A 17,256-nucleotide genomic window follows, 5' to 3' on the forward strand; every position below is an offset into this window, starting at 1 on the left:
CTGCCACTAGACTCTGCCTGCACTACCCAGGAAGCAAGCGCTACTCCTCGTGGAAGAGGAACCCGTCTAAGCAGGTAACACTAAAGACTCCGCCTTCCGAACGCTTCCAGTAAACGGTCAACGTTCGCCCTGAAAGCTGCCCTGGAAAAAACTCCCGTCAGGCTTCCACGCAAAGTGCAAGTTTTTCCTTCTGCAACATTACCACTTTCTCACACCCCTGGAGCACAAGGCTGTGTGGGGTCTTCGTGAGAAAATCCTGAAGCATACACGTCTGCACATTCCCTTTGAGGCATGTGGAGGGGTCTGCTTCTAAAGAGTTTGTATTAGCAACTAATCAAGATGTTTTTGCAGAAGGCTCCTGATTAGCTGTTGGTATACTAAGAGTGAATCAGAGTTAGCATAGTTTCTGATTTACATTGTCAATGTGGATGATCATTTTTTACTCCTGGGTGTGGTGGTGGTGAGGAGTGAGGGAATGTTCCTTTCCTGCTGCTGCTGTTTCAGTCCTGTCAAGAGAGCTCTTAGGGTCATTTCAGCCCTACTTCTTTACTGACTCTGCCCCAGGGTGATCAAGTGACTTATATAGAAATCTTGAAAAGAATTAAGTGAGCATGCTTGCCTTGACTAATTCTGTTCTCTCCCTTGAGAGTGTGAGTGAGTGTCTTCTGTTTCTCTCATTCTGTGTATTACTAGTTAGTAAATCTGCCCAATTCTGGAGTTCTGTTATATGATCATTTCATTGAAACTGGATTCTCAAGCCAGGGCTATCAACAGTAACAGGAATATTCGGCCCTCCATCTTTTCGCTTTTATCTTGTTTCCTAATTTATTCCAAACCAAATGGAATTAAGGCATTGTACTTGCTGGAAGGTAATTAAAAAACCCTAACACTTGGTGCATTACCTGGGAACACTGAGAAATAAAAAGAAAGGAGCAGACATTTTAGAGAGCAAACTGTCCTTGTGGAAGATATTTTGTTACTGCCAAGGAAGGTAGCCTAGTGCCTTGGATTTTAATGTATGGTGGGATTTTGAGACCTTTGACTGTTTGAAAATATTTAGGTTTGTGCAGTAAACTGCTGAAGCCTAGAAAAGGTTTAATGCATGCTGTATAAGTGTCCCGTGCTTGCTGGGAGACTAATAAACTTGGAGGCTTAACACAAGAGAAATTTACTATCTCACAGTTGTAGAGGCCAGAAGTGCGATATCAAGGTGTCAGCAAGGCTGCTCTCCCTACAGATGCTCTATGGGAGATTCTATCCCTTGCCTCTTTCAGGTTCTGGTGGTTGCCATCTTCCTTGGCTTGAAGCCACATCACTCAGTTTTTGTCTCTGTCTTCACATCACCCCCTTTCTGTGTCTGTATCTTCTCTTTTGTCTGTCTCAAATGTCCCTCTGCCCTTCTTGTATAATAAGGACAACTGTCATTCTATTTAGACCCATCCAGATAATATAGGATGGAAATCCCATTTCAAGATCCTTAACGACATTTGCAAAACTGTTTTTTTTCAAATGAGGTAACAGTCAAGGATTAGGACATGGATATATCCTTTTGGGGGCCACCCATCCAACCAGCCATAAGATACTTTGATTTTGGCTGATGGCTGCAGCTTATGGTGTGGGAGAGTGGCTGTTTCTTTCGAGTCACTTAAGTAAAGGTCTGACATAAAGAAAAGGGGCATTAGGGAGTTGCAGGTGACTGAGCAATACCTGGAGCGGAATGAATAAGGCACCTGGAGGGTCTTTAGTATACAGAGATCTTTACCTGGCACTTGACTTGAGAGTGTGCAGGAGTTTACAGGGCAGGAAAGTCTCAGGCAGCCGTCCACCTTGCCTTACTCTTCAGGTACAGTTTTTCCCAAGCAGGCTTGACTGAGACAAAGACTCAGTTGTAAGGAAAACATGTCTTGTAGAACTTGTCAGCATTGACACATATGGTCTACCATAGGCTGAAGTGACTCCCTTTACATGTGGACCCAAGCTGACACTGGATTTGTCAATTATGCTGGAGAAAGAAATGTTCTCTTAAAGGCAGCCGCCTTTGGTCTATGCAGTTCCATAGCAGGAGGCAGTGAAAATGGCCATGGCGGCATAGGACTGTCAAATCTACGCATCAGAACTGGAGGTGTAATGTCACTTGACATAACCCGTAATCAGTTCAGTACTGCAGTGTGAACCACAAGGTCATCAAAGAGGAAGGATAACTCAAGAGTCCATGTGTGACAGATGCTCAGGGCTGTGCACTGCACGTGGCAAATTCATAGTGACAACTCAACGTCAGGCTTCAAAGATTCCTCCTGGTTCGAAGTTCGCAAGTCAGAAATTTCAGTTAAATGGCATAGACTAATGGACATCCTAGTGAGGTTAAAATGAAAGAGACTTTATCTTTCTCTCAAATGCCATTGAGTTTCTGCTTTGTTCTTTGGTCAAATTCTGTACTGGATTCTGGGAACAAACATGTGCCTAGTTTCTGTCTTCTTGGAGTGGGGCATTGGCTTGCTTTTGAGATTGTTTTTAAATTTTGGGGATAGTGCTGTAAAATCAAATTGTATCTTAGTAACTCCTTAGACTCTTTAAAAGCATGGTTCATGAGAAACTTGATAAACTGATAAAACAGCCAAGGCCCTGAGAGACCCACACCCGTGTCAGTGACAGAAGTCCAAGCTACAGATACTGAAGGAGCCCTCAGTCCTATTCAGGCAATGAAAGCCCTGTCACTGAGAATGAACCAAATGTACATCTGGGAGGATGGTTTATGGACATTTAGGACTTTGGATTTTTAACCTACAGTAACAAGGAAACTTGATTTCAAAATTGGGCTTTAATACTTTGGGACCTTAACTCATAAGAGCGTTTAATGTGTGCCCTTTTAATTTCTCTGTGAAGAATTTGATACTGGCAGAGGTGTACTTTCAAATTTGCAACATTTCTATGATTTCTGAATTGTATTACTGGATGCTTTTATGTATTTAATCTTAGTTTGTCACTTAACCTCATCAACTTTCTATGGTTAGCTGTGCTGTGGATGGCTGGTAGAACAAAAAGTTGTTTCTGATCATTGGATATGAGTAGCCATGGAGTTAATTTAAATTAAAGCAATTTCTCACCCATATCAGAGACTTCTGGGATGAAACTCTAAGTCGTCCACCAGCAGTTCCCAGAAGCCACTCAAACGAGTAGCCCCATAAAAGTGCGAGCAGGACTGTCCCGATAAAGGTCTTTTCTTTGTCCTGAAGGGAGAGCCATATTCCGTTAATTACAGGCTTAACGGCATAGTTGAGTGGGTTGAGATTGAAAAAAACAGGGAAACATTAGTGAAACAGGGAAGCATTAGTGACAATTTCCCTTCTCGTTCCTAATGGTATCAGCATGTGAAGGGAATTTGAGTAGTATAACTTTTAACCTCCCTGCTCTTATACTCACTGACACTGGCTAGGTGAGGTGACCTACTTGACTGGCAAAGTTGGGAAGAATAACTGGCCATGCTTTGCTAAGCTCTTCTTTCCTTCATCTTGGGAGTGAGTCTGGTGATAGAGAGACAAAAGTTCTCTGCTCCATTGTGGACATGCCCCTTTCACATGGGTTTGCCTGGAACCAACTTGCTGCAACAAAGTGTTGGTAAGTCTGGATAATTCTAGAATTCACTTGACAGACTCACTTGGCTGTCTCATGAAACCCCATTTTCCAACATGGGCTCTAAAAGTAAAAAGTGACATAATGTGTGGGCTCCAGTGCAAAATGAAAATATAGTGCCTCTTGTTCAAACTGCAAAGAAAAAGTGTTGTTGAAAGTATTTGCACTGGGGTGCATAGTGTCCTCCCCAAATTCATGTTCACCTGGAACCTGTGAATGTGGCCAAGTAAATTCTTTTTTCAGATAGAATCGAGATAAGATGACATCATACTAGATTAGGGTGAGCCCTAAATGGGATCTATGGGTTGTTCTCTCTTCTGTTTTTCATATATGTCATCTTTTTCAGCAGAAGTGTTTGGCTAACATTGGGAAGTAACACGAGTAAGAAAGGATATGATAAGATTCCTTGGATATTCTTGTTTTTTAAAAAACAACTGCTTTCTTTCTGTGTTAGAAGTAAGTTCAGATTCAAATGGAAAGCATGGCCTCCCAGAGCTGTTAACACCTTCACTTAGTCTTGTATATGAGCAGTAGCACAGAATTCTGGTGGAACTCAGTAAGACTCCAAATGGGTACCAAATAAGCATGTCATGGAAAGCACACCATAAGCAGGGTGAAAACTAGATGTGAATGGGGCAGGAGGAATGGTGGCAGACACACATATTGCACATGTCTCCTCTGCTCATGTGTTTATTTTATTGTCCTATAAATTTTACTTACAGAACGTAAGTTCAAAGATAAAATCATTAAGAATTTCAAGACAGCAATAGCACAGCATGAAACCAATAAGCGTGGGGCCCTTCTGAGCATGGTTCATGCGGGACTTGATCGACTGGTAAAAGAGCCAAGGCTCTGAGATACCCACACCATGTCAGTGACAGAAGTCCAAGCTACAGATATTGAAGCAGCCCTCACTGCCACTCAGGCACAGAAAGGCCTGTCACTGAAAATGAACCAAAATGTAAATAGGAGGATAATTTATGGACTTTTAGGACTTTGGATTTATAACCCACAATAACAAGAAAACTTCATTTCAAAAGAGAGTGTGAGGTCGTCATGTTTGCTTTGGTTGTTGAGGGTCCTTTGTGGTTACATATCAATTTTGGAGTTGTTTCTTCTATTTCTGCAAAAATAGGGTATTTTGATAGACATTGCATTAAATCTGTAGGTAGCTTTGTGTAATATGGACATTTTAACAATAGCTCATAAGCATGGGATGTCTTCCCATTTATTTATGTTTTCCTTAGTTTCTTTCAATAATGCTGTAGTTTTCAGTGTACAAGTCTTTCATGTCTTTGGTTAAGCTTATTCCTAAGTATTTTATTCTTTTTGATGCTATTGTAAATGGAACTGTTCTCCTAATTTCTTTTCCGGATTGTTCATTGTTAATGTGCAGAAATGCAAGTGATGTGTATATGTTGATTTCATATTCTGCAAACAAATTTTGCTAAGTTTTATTAGTTCTAATAAATTTTTTGTGAAATACTTAGCATTTTCTACATCTTTTTCAATAGTTTCCCTTTCAGCCTAAGTGTATCCTTAAATCTAGGGGACATTTTGACCTCCATCTTAGGCTTTCATCTTAATTCTCAACTTCTTCAGAGTCTTAGCTGGTTAGTGTTCTCCTTATTGTTTGCCACTTTGGAGAATCCAACAAAATGTTCTACTCAAGGGGAGACCTCTTTTCTCTTCCACCTCTGAACCTGATATCACTTATTACTTACTTCATTCTCTTAGAACTTAGCATTCGAAATTTAAATGGTGATCTTTCTTAAAGGAGGTCAATACGCTCACCGAATTCAAGACCTCTGGTGAGTTGTGTTAAGTGTGTAGGAATCATATTAACTTCTTGGCTGTTACCCCCCTGGAAACATTTCTAAAGTGGCGTTTGAGCTTGATATTCAGGTTTATTGGACACCGCATTGAAGAGTTTAGCAGAATAAGAGTAAGCTGGTCTTTCCTAAAGCAGACTTTATCCAAGGGTGACCTTGTAGCCACCTGCATCAGGCTCATCCTCGTTGAGTCATTGAGTGTCCTCAACTCCCCTAAACTGTAAACTCCTTATAGACAAGAATTATGTTTTATAGCTCTTGTTCCCCTTCCCTATACCTAAACATGCCTGGAATAGAAGGTGCCTCTACGAACAGGTGTTGCTTTATTTTAAACTACAGTTAGTACATGTATATGTTCATTTCCCTCTGGGAAAGGAGGCTACATTCCACAGGATTCAAATATCAAGCCTTTAAACTTTCTTGAACCCACAGATATATAAATAGTTGCATAACTATCCTCCCTCTATACAACTCTAAGATGATCATATCAAAGTATGGTCATTAATTGTTTTGTTTTGTTTTGTTTTGTTTTCAGAACGCGGGCCTCTCACTGTTGTGGCCTCTCCCGTTGCGGAGCACAGGCTCCGGATGCTCAGGCTCAGCGGCCATGGCTCGCGGGCCCAGCAGCTCCGCGGCATGTGGGATCTTCCCGGACTGGGGCACGAACCCGCGTCCCTGCATCGGCAGGCGGACTCTCAACCACTGCACCACGAGGGAAGCCCCCATTCATTGTTTTTAATTGCAAACAGATAATAAGCAAAGTGAAAGGAACTTCTTCCACCAAAGTAAAGGCCAAAGTTCAAAAAGTCAAATTAATATGGGGTTTGTTACTATCCTAAAGAACAATGACAAGAAATATCACAGTGCTGGTTGCTATTATCATCTTTTCATTTTCCATTACAGTTGTTTATATTATCTTCATGGGATATCACTGAAGTTATCAAGGTTTCTTAAAAGTCAAATTAAAAAACAAAATCCCTTGAAATGCCAATACAAAGGAAAATTAGTCAGAACATGAAAAAATGTTTTAGACAATTTGACAACATATATTCTTTGCTCATATCTCTTTTTGAGAGAAGTTCCATCTTATTCACACCCACATGTACTAGACTGAATAAAATACAACCCCATCACTCAATGGTGATAAAAAAAGGAAAGACAAGCTGGTTCCAGAAACTTCCTCTATTTATTCCTAGTATCTGGTTGCATCTGGCAAAAAAGAGCATTTTGAAATATTCTATAAATTTTTGTATTTTATTTTATAATTTGCTTATCTCAATGTAAATATTAAAAACGCATGAGAAATATTTTAACGTTTGGCATTTGACTATTCCTGTCTATTTCCTTAATGTTTCCTTTGTGTCCTATGATGATCTTTTGGGATAGACAGCACACACCTCTCTCATACTCCCCAGACTCTACAGCCCCATACACGTGCAAAATAGCTTGTGGGGATGCGTTAACATACTCTTGGTTGAGGCAGGAAGGCTGTAGAGTACATAGTTTTTACACCTGAACATTTTAAGTGTTTTTGGAAAGTAACCCTAGTTTGAGTGCAAGTTCCATCGATTTATCAAATGCATCTCTGGTATACATAGGTATGTCCAGTAAAATGGTAAGGCTATATTACTGGGAGACTATTTACATGAGCAAGTGGAAAGACATCCGTGAAAGAATATATTATAACCAAGAGTCACATATAATACGTCAATCTAATAGAATGTAGATCCCAGAAACGTATCCACACATATAAGAACAATTGATTATTCAACAGAGCTGCAAAGCGAATTTCGAGGAGAAAGGATAGTCTTCTTGACCAATGGTGCCAGAAGCACATAGCACACGGATACTGTGCATAGATAGCCATATGCAAAAGTATGACCTTTGATCCTTACTTCACACCATATAAAGAATTAACTAAATGTAGATCAAAACATAAATCTCTAAAACGTGGACAAAATCTTTTTGACCTTGGGTTAAGCAAAGATTTCCTAGAGATGACACCAAAAACAAGATCCATAAAAGAAAAAAAGTGATAAATTGGGTTTCATCTTTGGAAGCCATTATTAATAAAAGAAAAGCCACAGGTTGGAAGAAAATATTTAAAAAAAAATTATATACCTGAAAAGACTTGTGTCTCCAACACGTATAGAACTCTCAAAACTCAGTAATTAGAAAAAAAATTTTTAATTAACAATATGGGTAAAAATATTTAAAAAGAGATCCTGCCAAGGAGGTGTACAGATGCAAATAAGCACATGAAGTTGCTCAATGTAATCAATTATTAGCTAAATGAAAATGAAAGCCCCAGGAGATACCACTACACACGTATTGAATGGCTAAAATTAGAAAAGTCCAACCACACCAAGTATTGGTGAGGCAGTGTAGGAACTGCAAGTCTTTTACACTGCTAGTGGGAAGGAAAATGGTACAGTCACTTCAGTCAACAGTTTGGCTGTTTCCTTATAAGTTGAACATAAACCTACCGTATGATCCAGCCTTTCTGCACCTAGATATTTATGCAAGAAAAATGAAAGCGTATGTTCATACAAAGACTTGTACATGGATCATCACAGCATCTTTATTTTTAATAGACAGAATTGTAACAACCTCGAGCACCCATCAATAGGCAAATGAATAAACATACTGTGGTATACTCATACAGTGAAACACTACTCAGCAAAGTGATTAATTATTGCTACCCACAAAAATATGAATTACTCTCAAAATAATTACATTGTGTGAAAGAAGCCAGATAAAAGAGTCCTCACTGTGTGAATCCATTTATGTAAATTTCTAGAAAAATGCAAACACATGTCTAACGATAGAAAGCATATCAGTGGTCACTTGGGGATGTGGAGGGGTGGAATGTGAGGGGAAAAAAAGGGGCTTTATGAATGAGGCATAAAAACACTTGCAAGTGATGGATATGTTCTTTCTTTTCATTGTGTTGGCAGGTCCATGGGTATATGCATATTTCAAAACTTAAATTGTGTTTTTTTTTTAACATCTTTATTGGGGTATAATTGCTTTACAATGGTGTGTTAGTTTCTGCTTTATAACAAAGTGAATCAGTTATACATATACATATGTTCCCATATCTCTTCCCTCTTGCATCTCCCTCCCTCCCACCCTCCCTATACCACCCCTCCAGGCGGTCACAAAGCACCGAGCCGCTATCCCTGTGCCATACGGCTGCTTCCCACTAGTTATCTACCTTACGTTTGTTAGTGTATATATGTCCATGCCTCTCTCTTGCCCTGTCACAGCTCACCCTTCCCCCTCCCCATATTCTCAAGTCCGTTCCCCAGTAGGTCTGTGTCTTTATTCCTGTCTTACCCCTAGGTTCTTCAAGACATTTTTTTTTCTTAAATTCCATATATATGTGTTAGCATACGGTATTTGTCTTTCTCTTTCTGACTTACTTCACTCTGTATGACAGACTCTAGGTCTATCCACCTCATTACAGATAGCTCAATTTCGTTTCTTTTTATGGCTGAGTAATATTCCATTGTATATATGTGCCACATCTTCTTTATCCACTCATCCGACGATGGGCACTTAGGTTGTTTCCATCTCCAGGCTATTGTAAATAGAGCTGCACTGAACATTTTGGTACATGAATCTTTTTGAATTTTGGTTTTCTCAGATAATTTTGGTTTCACAGATTCAGAAACAGGTTGATCAAGGTCACACAGCTAATAAGTAACCCAGCTAGAATTTGAAATCTGAGTTTAGAACTAACACTCTTTATTAATATATTTTGCTGCCTCTTAAAGGATAGTGCAATCCTAAAAGTGAATTCAGTTACAGGTATTAGGACCTTATTCAGGCAATATCTCTGTGATAAAGTGAGGGAGAAAATCCATTCTCTTGGGGAATCAGACAGCAAGCACACATTGAAATCTCATTAGAAATTAGTTACAGCAAATAATACGTTTAAATGTTTCAGTATATCATCCTCCTCCACAAAAAGGACACTTCCACTTTCGCTTAATATCCTATCCTTAATTAGCAATGACAAGAGCCTCAATTATGGATTGCTTTCTATATGTGCCTAAAGCCATGCTTAGCAATTTATATAAAATATCTCATTTAATCCTCACAACCAGACTATTAAGTCTACGATTTCTTCCTGTCAATCAAGGGAACAGTATACAAAGCTCAAAGAACTCGAACAGCTACTAACCTACCTAGTTAAGGGAAGCAGAGCAATTCTGGCCCACAAACACCTTGGAAGCTAATCATCTCTGCCTTTCACATGGAAGCCACAGTTGTGAGATTATTCAGCAGTCACCCGGTGAGATGTAATACATTTTATCTGATACGACTGTGGGAAATGTGCTATAAAAATAAACCCAGTGTGCCTTGCTTGTTGTGCCAAAGAAACCTCCCTGGACAGTGTGAGTGGATAAAATATTGAAGAAATATTGCTGCCCATGATTAGAGTTAGAGGGATGGAAAACAATGAAGCATATATTTGAGAAGGGGATAAACAGCCACAGACTTCCTGACTTTTGTCCAGAGAATGTGAGCAATTCAGCAAAGAGCTCCTAGCCTTCGTCTGTGTAAAACTATTGCTAGATGTTAACTTGCCAGGGCTGCAGGACCCAACACCTCCTGCATGTATACCCTGTCAATGGAATGTGAGCAAAGGTAATGAATGTCACTTCTGGGATGGAGTGATTAAGAGCAGAGCCTCTACACCCTTTTCTCCTCTGTCTTCCAACTACATTCCAAAGGCTTTGAGGCCCTAGGAAATAGAGTCAGGACATAGAAGAAGCCTGGGCTCCTAATTCACTTCATGGAGAAAAGATCTCAGCAAATAAAAAATATCATGTTGGATTATGTCCTTAAAAGTACAAACTCTATTAGATAGATTTCCATCTTGGGCAGGTGAATACTCAAATACATAATAAGACTAAATAGAATATTTTTCTCCTGATATTCTGTTCATAAGACTATAATGATACTTGTCCAACTGTACAATAATTATGTGTTAACCTCTATGACTCCCCTCAAGACTGGGAGACCCTCCAAGGTAATGATAATGACTTTTTCACCTTTCCAGCTCAGCACCTAGATCAATACCAGGTATAGTATCCACAGTAACAAATATTTTGTGAATATATGAATGTGTAAATAGATGAATACAAGTATAAATAAATGAGTGGAGAGACTGGAGTATACAGAGAATAAAACTATTTTCATAACAAGACCACACAAATTACTTTCCATTTGACTTTAGAATGCATTTTGGAACTTATATTTAAATGTGGGTGTGTCCAAATCAATTCAAAATCATTCAAATAATAGAATTAAGTCAAACCATGAGAGGTTAAAAAAAAGAAAAGGAAAAAGCTTGTCTCTTTTGTTCTTCATCCTCAATTTCTCTCCCTAAACCTTTCTGGCTTAGGCAAAGCACCAACCTAACTTGAATTGTCCTTTTTCATTCAAAGTGTGTTACCTTCCTGCTGAGCGTCTGAAGTAAAAGATAAAGAATAAATATGTTCTCAGCTCCTGTGAGGCTGCAGGTTTAGTCTAGGTAAAGAAAGGGTAAAATAGAGAAGTTTGCCATTTTTTATATTACTTTCAAAGTTCTTCAAGGCTGTTTTAAGTCACATACCTGAATCAGAGGGTACCAAGCAGTCTGCTTAGGTATACAGTTCTGAATCTAATGTTTGTAAGTGGGACATGAGATAATGATCCCCTCAACCCTTGGGGCTGCCTGGTACAGCCTGGGTTACCCAGAACCCTACAACTATTCACATTCAGCCACAAATAGCCTCTGTAGGGTCTCCCAGGAAGGTTACCTGAGAGAGAGAGAGTCAGACAAAAGGTCAAAAGTGGTCTCGGATGGCAGACACAGTGAGAAACGCCACACCCATGGGTCCATCAAAGTTCTCTCGCCATTCAACCAGCGGGCATCAACTTGTGCAACAGCCAGCGGCAAGTATGCCAATGCTCATGGTGAACAAGAGATTGCTAGGATTGCTACAAGAACTAATGATCCAGAGCAAAGATACAGCAGGTCAGGGGCGGGAGTCCCAGGAGACCTTGTCAGCGTGGGTTTAGGTGGTTCCCCGCCCATCTCTATCTTCATGTAAAGATGATATGACCGCCTAGTGGATGTGAAGGCTCTACCACAGTCTGTGCCTTCTACCATCATTATTGGGACATACCTTACAAAAGCAACCACCAACTTGGAACGAAATCAGTCTCATACACATCATCAGATGATACTGCAATGAGTTTTTGTGTGCCAAAGAAAGAAGAAACTAGATTCTTTGAAAAACACTGGCTTAAAATTTTTGATCGTAAAAATGATTAAAATTTTGTCTAATGTGACAATCAAAAATAGAGAGATGTTATTAAAACATTGATTAGAATTAATTCTAATTCAATTAAATCTAATCAAAGTCACAACTTCAAGAATAAGACCTGGTAAACAACACAAAACAAAACACCAAAAAACACTTATGTTTGTGGAAGCAACTACAAGTTTCTCAGTAAAAATCCTGAAAAGCATTACCTGAAAATTATGTAAATTAAGTATTTGATATCTTTCCCAATACTTTATACTTTATTATGGCTTGTTATTTTAAATTTTTATTTATATTAGTTGTTTTACTTTATCATTGTTTAATATAAAGGCTATACAATTTTTACCAAGCTCCATTTAGATCCCCTCTAGTTTATTCTAGTATAGCATACAAGTATCATTTAATAAGCGTGCCATGAAGTGAAAACAGTAAGCAGTAGTACCTAACTATATAAGCAGCATATTAATATTCACAACTAGACAATGTGTTCTAGAGTCGAAGGGGGCAGAACCCAGAAGATACCCTTAGCCTACTGATTAGGTAAATATTCAATTTAAGATGACATATTCCCTAGACCACACAAAAAATAGATACCAGTGTAATCATAAGATTTGAGGTCTGTAATTTTATCTAGCAATGTAGCCCTTAAGGCAGCAATCGCTGGTGTTTCATGAATTAATTGCCTACCGTGGAGCTTTTCAACATAGAATACAAATTAATCCCACACACCTTACTATTATAAAATTTACTTACATTTTTCATGACACATGCAGAATCTAAAGATTTATAAATATGGAGTAGATAATGCTTTCCATTTAAATTTGGCATCAAGCCATCGCTCTGAGCCCAAAATAACAATGCAGACAACGCTGGTTTAAAAAAAATCCCAGATTTACTTAATTTTGGCTGTTTGTTCCTTTGCCTAAGTGTTTGGTTTTTTCTTTTTTTTTTGATCTTACTCTCTAAAGCCAAGCCAAAGTTCTTTCTTCGAAGATCAGATTTTTTGACTGATGGTGAAGTAGATGGATCACAAAATTAGGAGGTAGGACAACTGGATATTTCTGATTACAACTCTTTTACAGATTTGTTTGCTTGAGTATGGTTTTTTGCTTCTTATTTGAGCTACAGTTTCCTCATCACTAGAATGAAGGTTTTCATTAAATATTTCTGAGTGTTCTTTTGAGCATCATGTGAATTTGTGATCCTGTCTAACTTGTTGCAGAAAAAATTTAAATGTATATAATCTTAGAAGTATTTATACTAGTTATAAATTCAAACAGGGTAGGGATTTTAAACGCTGAATTATCCTGATTTTATGCCATGCTGCCACTAATAAACAAACAGCAAGTTCCCTGATAGTGATTCTCTATTATGGGATATTGATATCTTTTGGGATTTGGAGGTTGGATTGACCTTCCCGTTTACAAGACACAACTTTCTGATTTGCCACCTGCTATGTCTCCTATTCATCTTTTTGTAAGACTTTTTAAACATTAAGCAAAACCCTCATGGTACAGAATTTCCCACAAATGGCCCACATTTGAACAGTGGAATTCAACTGAGACTTGAAGATGGGCCACACGCAGCACACCCTGCTGACATGTTCCTCTACCCACGTCCCTCCTTTTCTCACTGCCTGGTAATTGAAGTGTATTTTTGTCAGTGGTGTCAAAGCCTGTCTCCTAGGCTGTCTTATTATTTTTAAATCCCCGACAAGTCCACCACAGTGATCCAGCTCCTTGCACTTTATAGGTGCTCAAGATCTATTGGCCAAGCCAACACGTCTCTCTCAGTTTCTCTAGACTTGCAGGTCCTTAACTGCGGACCCTAGGGTGACTGGGAGACACAGCAGCTGGCCTGGAAGAAACTGTGCATAAACCACAGATTTTTACTTATGCAGCTTAGTGCATTAATTCTGGATAAGCACATGATAGAATGTCATATGTGTGAATTTTATTTTTCAGGTGTAGTGATGGTGGGAAAGAGGCTGGCAATAGCTATTGTAGACCACACTGCATTACAAAAAATCTGATAAATCCAAGCAATTCAATTCAAAATGGTCAATTAAGGGGAAAAATGCAGTCATTTAACTTGATAATTCTACATGATACATGAAGTCTCTCACAGACTCCACCACAATGAAAGCGAAAAGAGTTGAACAAAGGTAGAGGAAGATTTTCTTTAAGGTCCACTACTTGATTTCTTTTAGCTCCTAAATATGTGGGAAGCAATAAAGCATGGTGCTCAGGCCATTGTACTCACCTGATCTTGGAGTTGGGCAGTGTAATTTGTGCACTGGCTGAACAGATGGATAACTGATCATAGGCAAATTCTTAACTCTTCTCTTCCTCAGTGTCTTCATCTGTAAAATGGGGATATTATTGGTACTTACTGCTTAAGAGCTTTGTGAGGATTAACTACACTAATCCATGGACAAGAGACATGTTGTCTACATAACAGGTGCCCAATAAGTTACAGTGATTGTGTTGTGTTGTTGATACTGCCCATGACAACAATGATGGCATGTGTCTATTTTTATCATTATAGTGTGATTACACGTCATATATGTTGTATCTCCTTGTTCTGAGATTAACATAGCCTCTTTTAGAAACCACCAAAAGGCTCAACAGTATTGGTGAGAAACATCTGTGAGCAACAAACATTCACACAAACATTCAATTAAGACGACCGCTTCCAGAAGCAGTCTCTGAAGCATGTCTGATCTAGAAGGGATGCCCCCATGCACTTCCTGCTGGGAGAGAATCTTCTATTGTTGCCAGTCAGGATCATTCCCTGTTGGTTTAAATTAACCTGAAAGATCCTCAGCAGTTTAGGTATGTTTAGCTCAACATCGCAGATTGTTTATACCTGTGATGCAGGCACGTCAAAAAAAGACAACCACTGAGCCACTGGCTTAGGGTTTCCAGCTGAAGCTACAGCGGTTCTTTTCTGTAAGCACAGGAAATCAGCCAAGCTCAGTTTGCTTAAGACATTCAGGTAAACCGTTTGCTTTGTCAGAGCGCTCTCCCAGGAACGACCAAGATATTCCGAATCATTTACTTCTTTCCCATTTGCCATTCTTTTCATGAGGTGGATTCCCCAATCGTAAACACAAAGAAAGTGTTTAATCAGAAGCAGCCAGAAGTGATTGGTGATAACTGGGATTTAATGGCTCAATCTCAAATCTAGTTTCAGTTGTGTTTCACCAGAGATTTTTCAGATTCTTGCTATGAGAGTTTGGCAGAAGACAATAAAAATCATGATTTCCTCACTTTTTTCTCATGTTTTGCTATGGCGCTAAATAATATGTTCAGTATTCCCCTGGAAATATATAAAGCACTTGACGTGGTGTGTTCATCACTTGCCTCTGACTAAAATGTCCAAATGACTGAGAATTAATGAAAATCATTACGGATAGGAGCAAAGGATGTGTACCAAGATGTTCACTAAAGCATTGTCTACAATTGTGAAAATGAAAACACATATTATAAACTGTATAACAATAGGCATGAAGTATTTACTACTACATGGACTACTATGAAACCATTAAAATAATGATGTAGAAACAAAAAAATGTGAAAAATGGGTTTTAAAATAAAACAATAACACACTAATATTAGATTATTTAGTTATTATTCTGGGTCCAACCAGAAGAAAAACAAACTAATTTGAGCATGGAAAGTGTAATGAAAAAACTATTAATTATGAAAGACGATTAGAGTAAGGAAGGAATGGCCAGCGACAAGTAAAGAGAACGCCAAAACACACAGTTAGCAGAAATAAGGAGAGCCACTAACCCTCCAGTTGAAAAGAAGACCTCCTCCTCCCTGCCCACAGGACTGAGGTCCAGACCCGGTTGAAAAGAGCATGACTGTGGCTCACTGGATGGTAAAGAAGCTGCTGTGGTGTCTCATGGTGGAACTTTCTGGAAATATGCCCTCTGTAAGTCGCTGGAAATCCACATTCTAGGGTTCCAGTAAAACTATGCACGGGGAGATTTCTCACCTGAGGCGCTACTCCAAAACTGCTTGATAGAAGATGCTGACGGAAGCTGTCGTCCACTGCGCTCTCTACGCACTGCTGAAGCCGACTACCGGAGAAGTTGTGAGCCCCGGGAGCAGGGCTGAGGACGCCCTCGGAGCTGCAGGAGTGAGTGGGTGCTGAAGACGCCACCAAGAGCCTTCCCAGCAAGCACCGGGGCATCACGAAGCAACACCTTCCTCAGGTGCCATCAATTAGGAAAGCCTAACATCACACGAGCTGGCCAAGGAAAAACTATTTAAAGGACCCACAGCACTTTTCACAGAGCAAGTAACAAAAGTGTGAATTTCGAGCTGAGAGGCGGTAACCAATGTTACCTCAAGAAAAATTAAATTAAAACGGAGTTGTTTGTTTTTTTTTTTTGCGGTACACGAGCCTCTCACTGTTGTGGCCTCTCCCGTTGCGGAGCACAGGCTCCGGACGCGCAGGCTCAGCGGCCATGGCTCACGGGCCCAGGCACTCCGCGGCATGTGGGATCTTCCCGGACTGGGCACGAATCCGCATCCCCTGCATCGGCAGGCAGACTCTCAACCACTGCGCCACCAGGGAAGCCCTAAAAAGGAGTTTTTATCACATAATCAGTGAAATGCAAATTCAAGCAATAAGATGCATTTTTGACTAAAAAACAAACTGACACAAAGAGTATATAATATTAAAACGTTAACAATGGCTCTCTTTGGGTGGGAAATTACCAGTGCATTTCTCATTTTTCTTGGAGCATTGCCATATTCCTACAATATAAATGTACATAGATTTCCAATGCACAAAAATAAAATACAATTATACAACTCAGCTACCCAATAAACTTAATATTCACTCAATAACTTTTACTCTGTATTTAATTACAGCATAAAATGTAAGAACAAATGCAATATGGATGCTGCATATTAAAGGGACTCGATCAGTCTTACTCATTTTGTGGAATCAAGGAAAGGACCATTCAAGCGTTTCCATGAGTTTCTCTTCCATTCCACCTAAAACTCCCTCTTGCTGGAGGAATTCTGTCCATCAAATTCTAGTTATCCAAATCAACACATTTAATATATTTTACAGGAGTATTAGTGCTTTGTGTGTGTGGGGGGGAGGGGTGGTGGGTACTGGTAAAATAAGTTTAGGAAATGATCAATGTACCAAAGGGGAACAGGTTTACATATTATTGTTTCTATCTGTACATACCACACGGGTTTGTACAGAACTGCAATAGTGTTTGGATCTAGCTAGAGCCTGGATATGATTCTGCTTTACCAACCCAACAAGGAACTTCTTCTGTGCACATGATTGAATCAAGGTGAATGAACATGTTTGGGGGAAGTTTTAAAGGCTTACACAAAGCACTACAGCTCTGTCAAGTGATGTAATATAATTATAAAAGTTCTTCTAAAAAAATTTACTGTTGCCTTTCAGTCTACCTTCCTGTATTTTACTACACT

General features: G+C 39.3%; 1 protein-coding gene across 4 annotated transcripts in view; it reads right to left on the bottom strand.

Moving 5' to 3' along the window:
- Positions 1 to 16,234, bottom strand: part of LOC113633667 (RNA/RNP complex-1-interacting phosphatase-like) — a 43,016-nt gene extending 26,782 nt beyond the window's left edge. Inside the window, exons 1-3 of one of the 4 annotated variants that reach the window (XM_027132050.1) lie at positions 15,791 to 16,234; positions 14,048 to 14,147; positions 3,105 to 3,227 (exon numbers count right to left, since the gene is read on the bottom strand). The gene's annotated coding sequence lies outside the window, so the exon portion shown is untranslated. The remainder of the gene's footprint in view (positions 1 to 3,104; positions 3,228 to 14,047; positions 14,148 to 15,790) is intronic. The other 3 variants (XM_027132053.1, XM_027132051.1, XM_027132054.1) reach the window with 3 other exon arrangements.
- Positions 16,235 to 17,256: the final 1,022 nt, after the last annotated feature.

Source organism: Aethalodelphis obliquidens, unplaced genomic scaffold, assembly GCF_003676395.1.
Source record: "Aethalodelphis obliquidens isolate GAN/ISIS:26980383/991018 unplaced genomic scaffold, ASM367639v1 scaffold40, whole genome shotgun sequence".
Taxonomy (NCBI): Eukaryota; Metazoa; Chordata; class Mammalia; order Artiodactyla; family Delphinidae; genus Aethalodelphis; species Aethalodelphis obliquidens.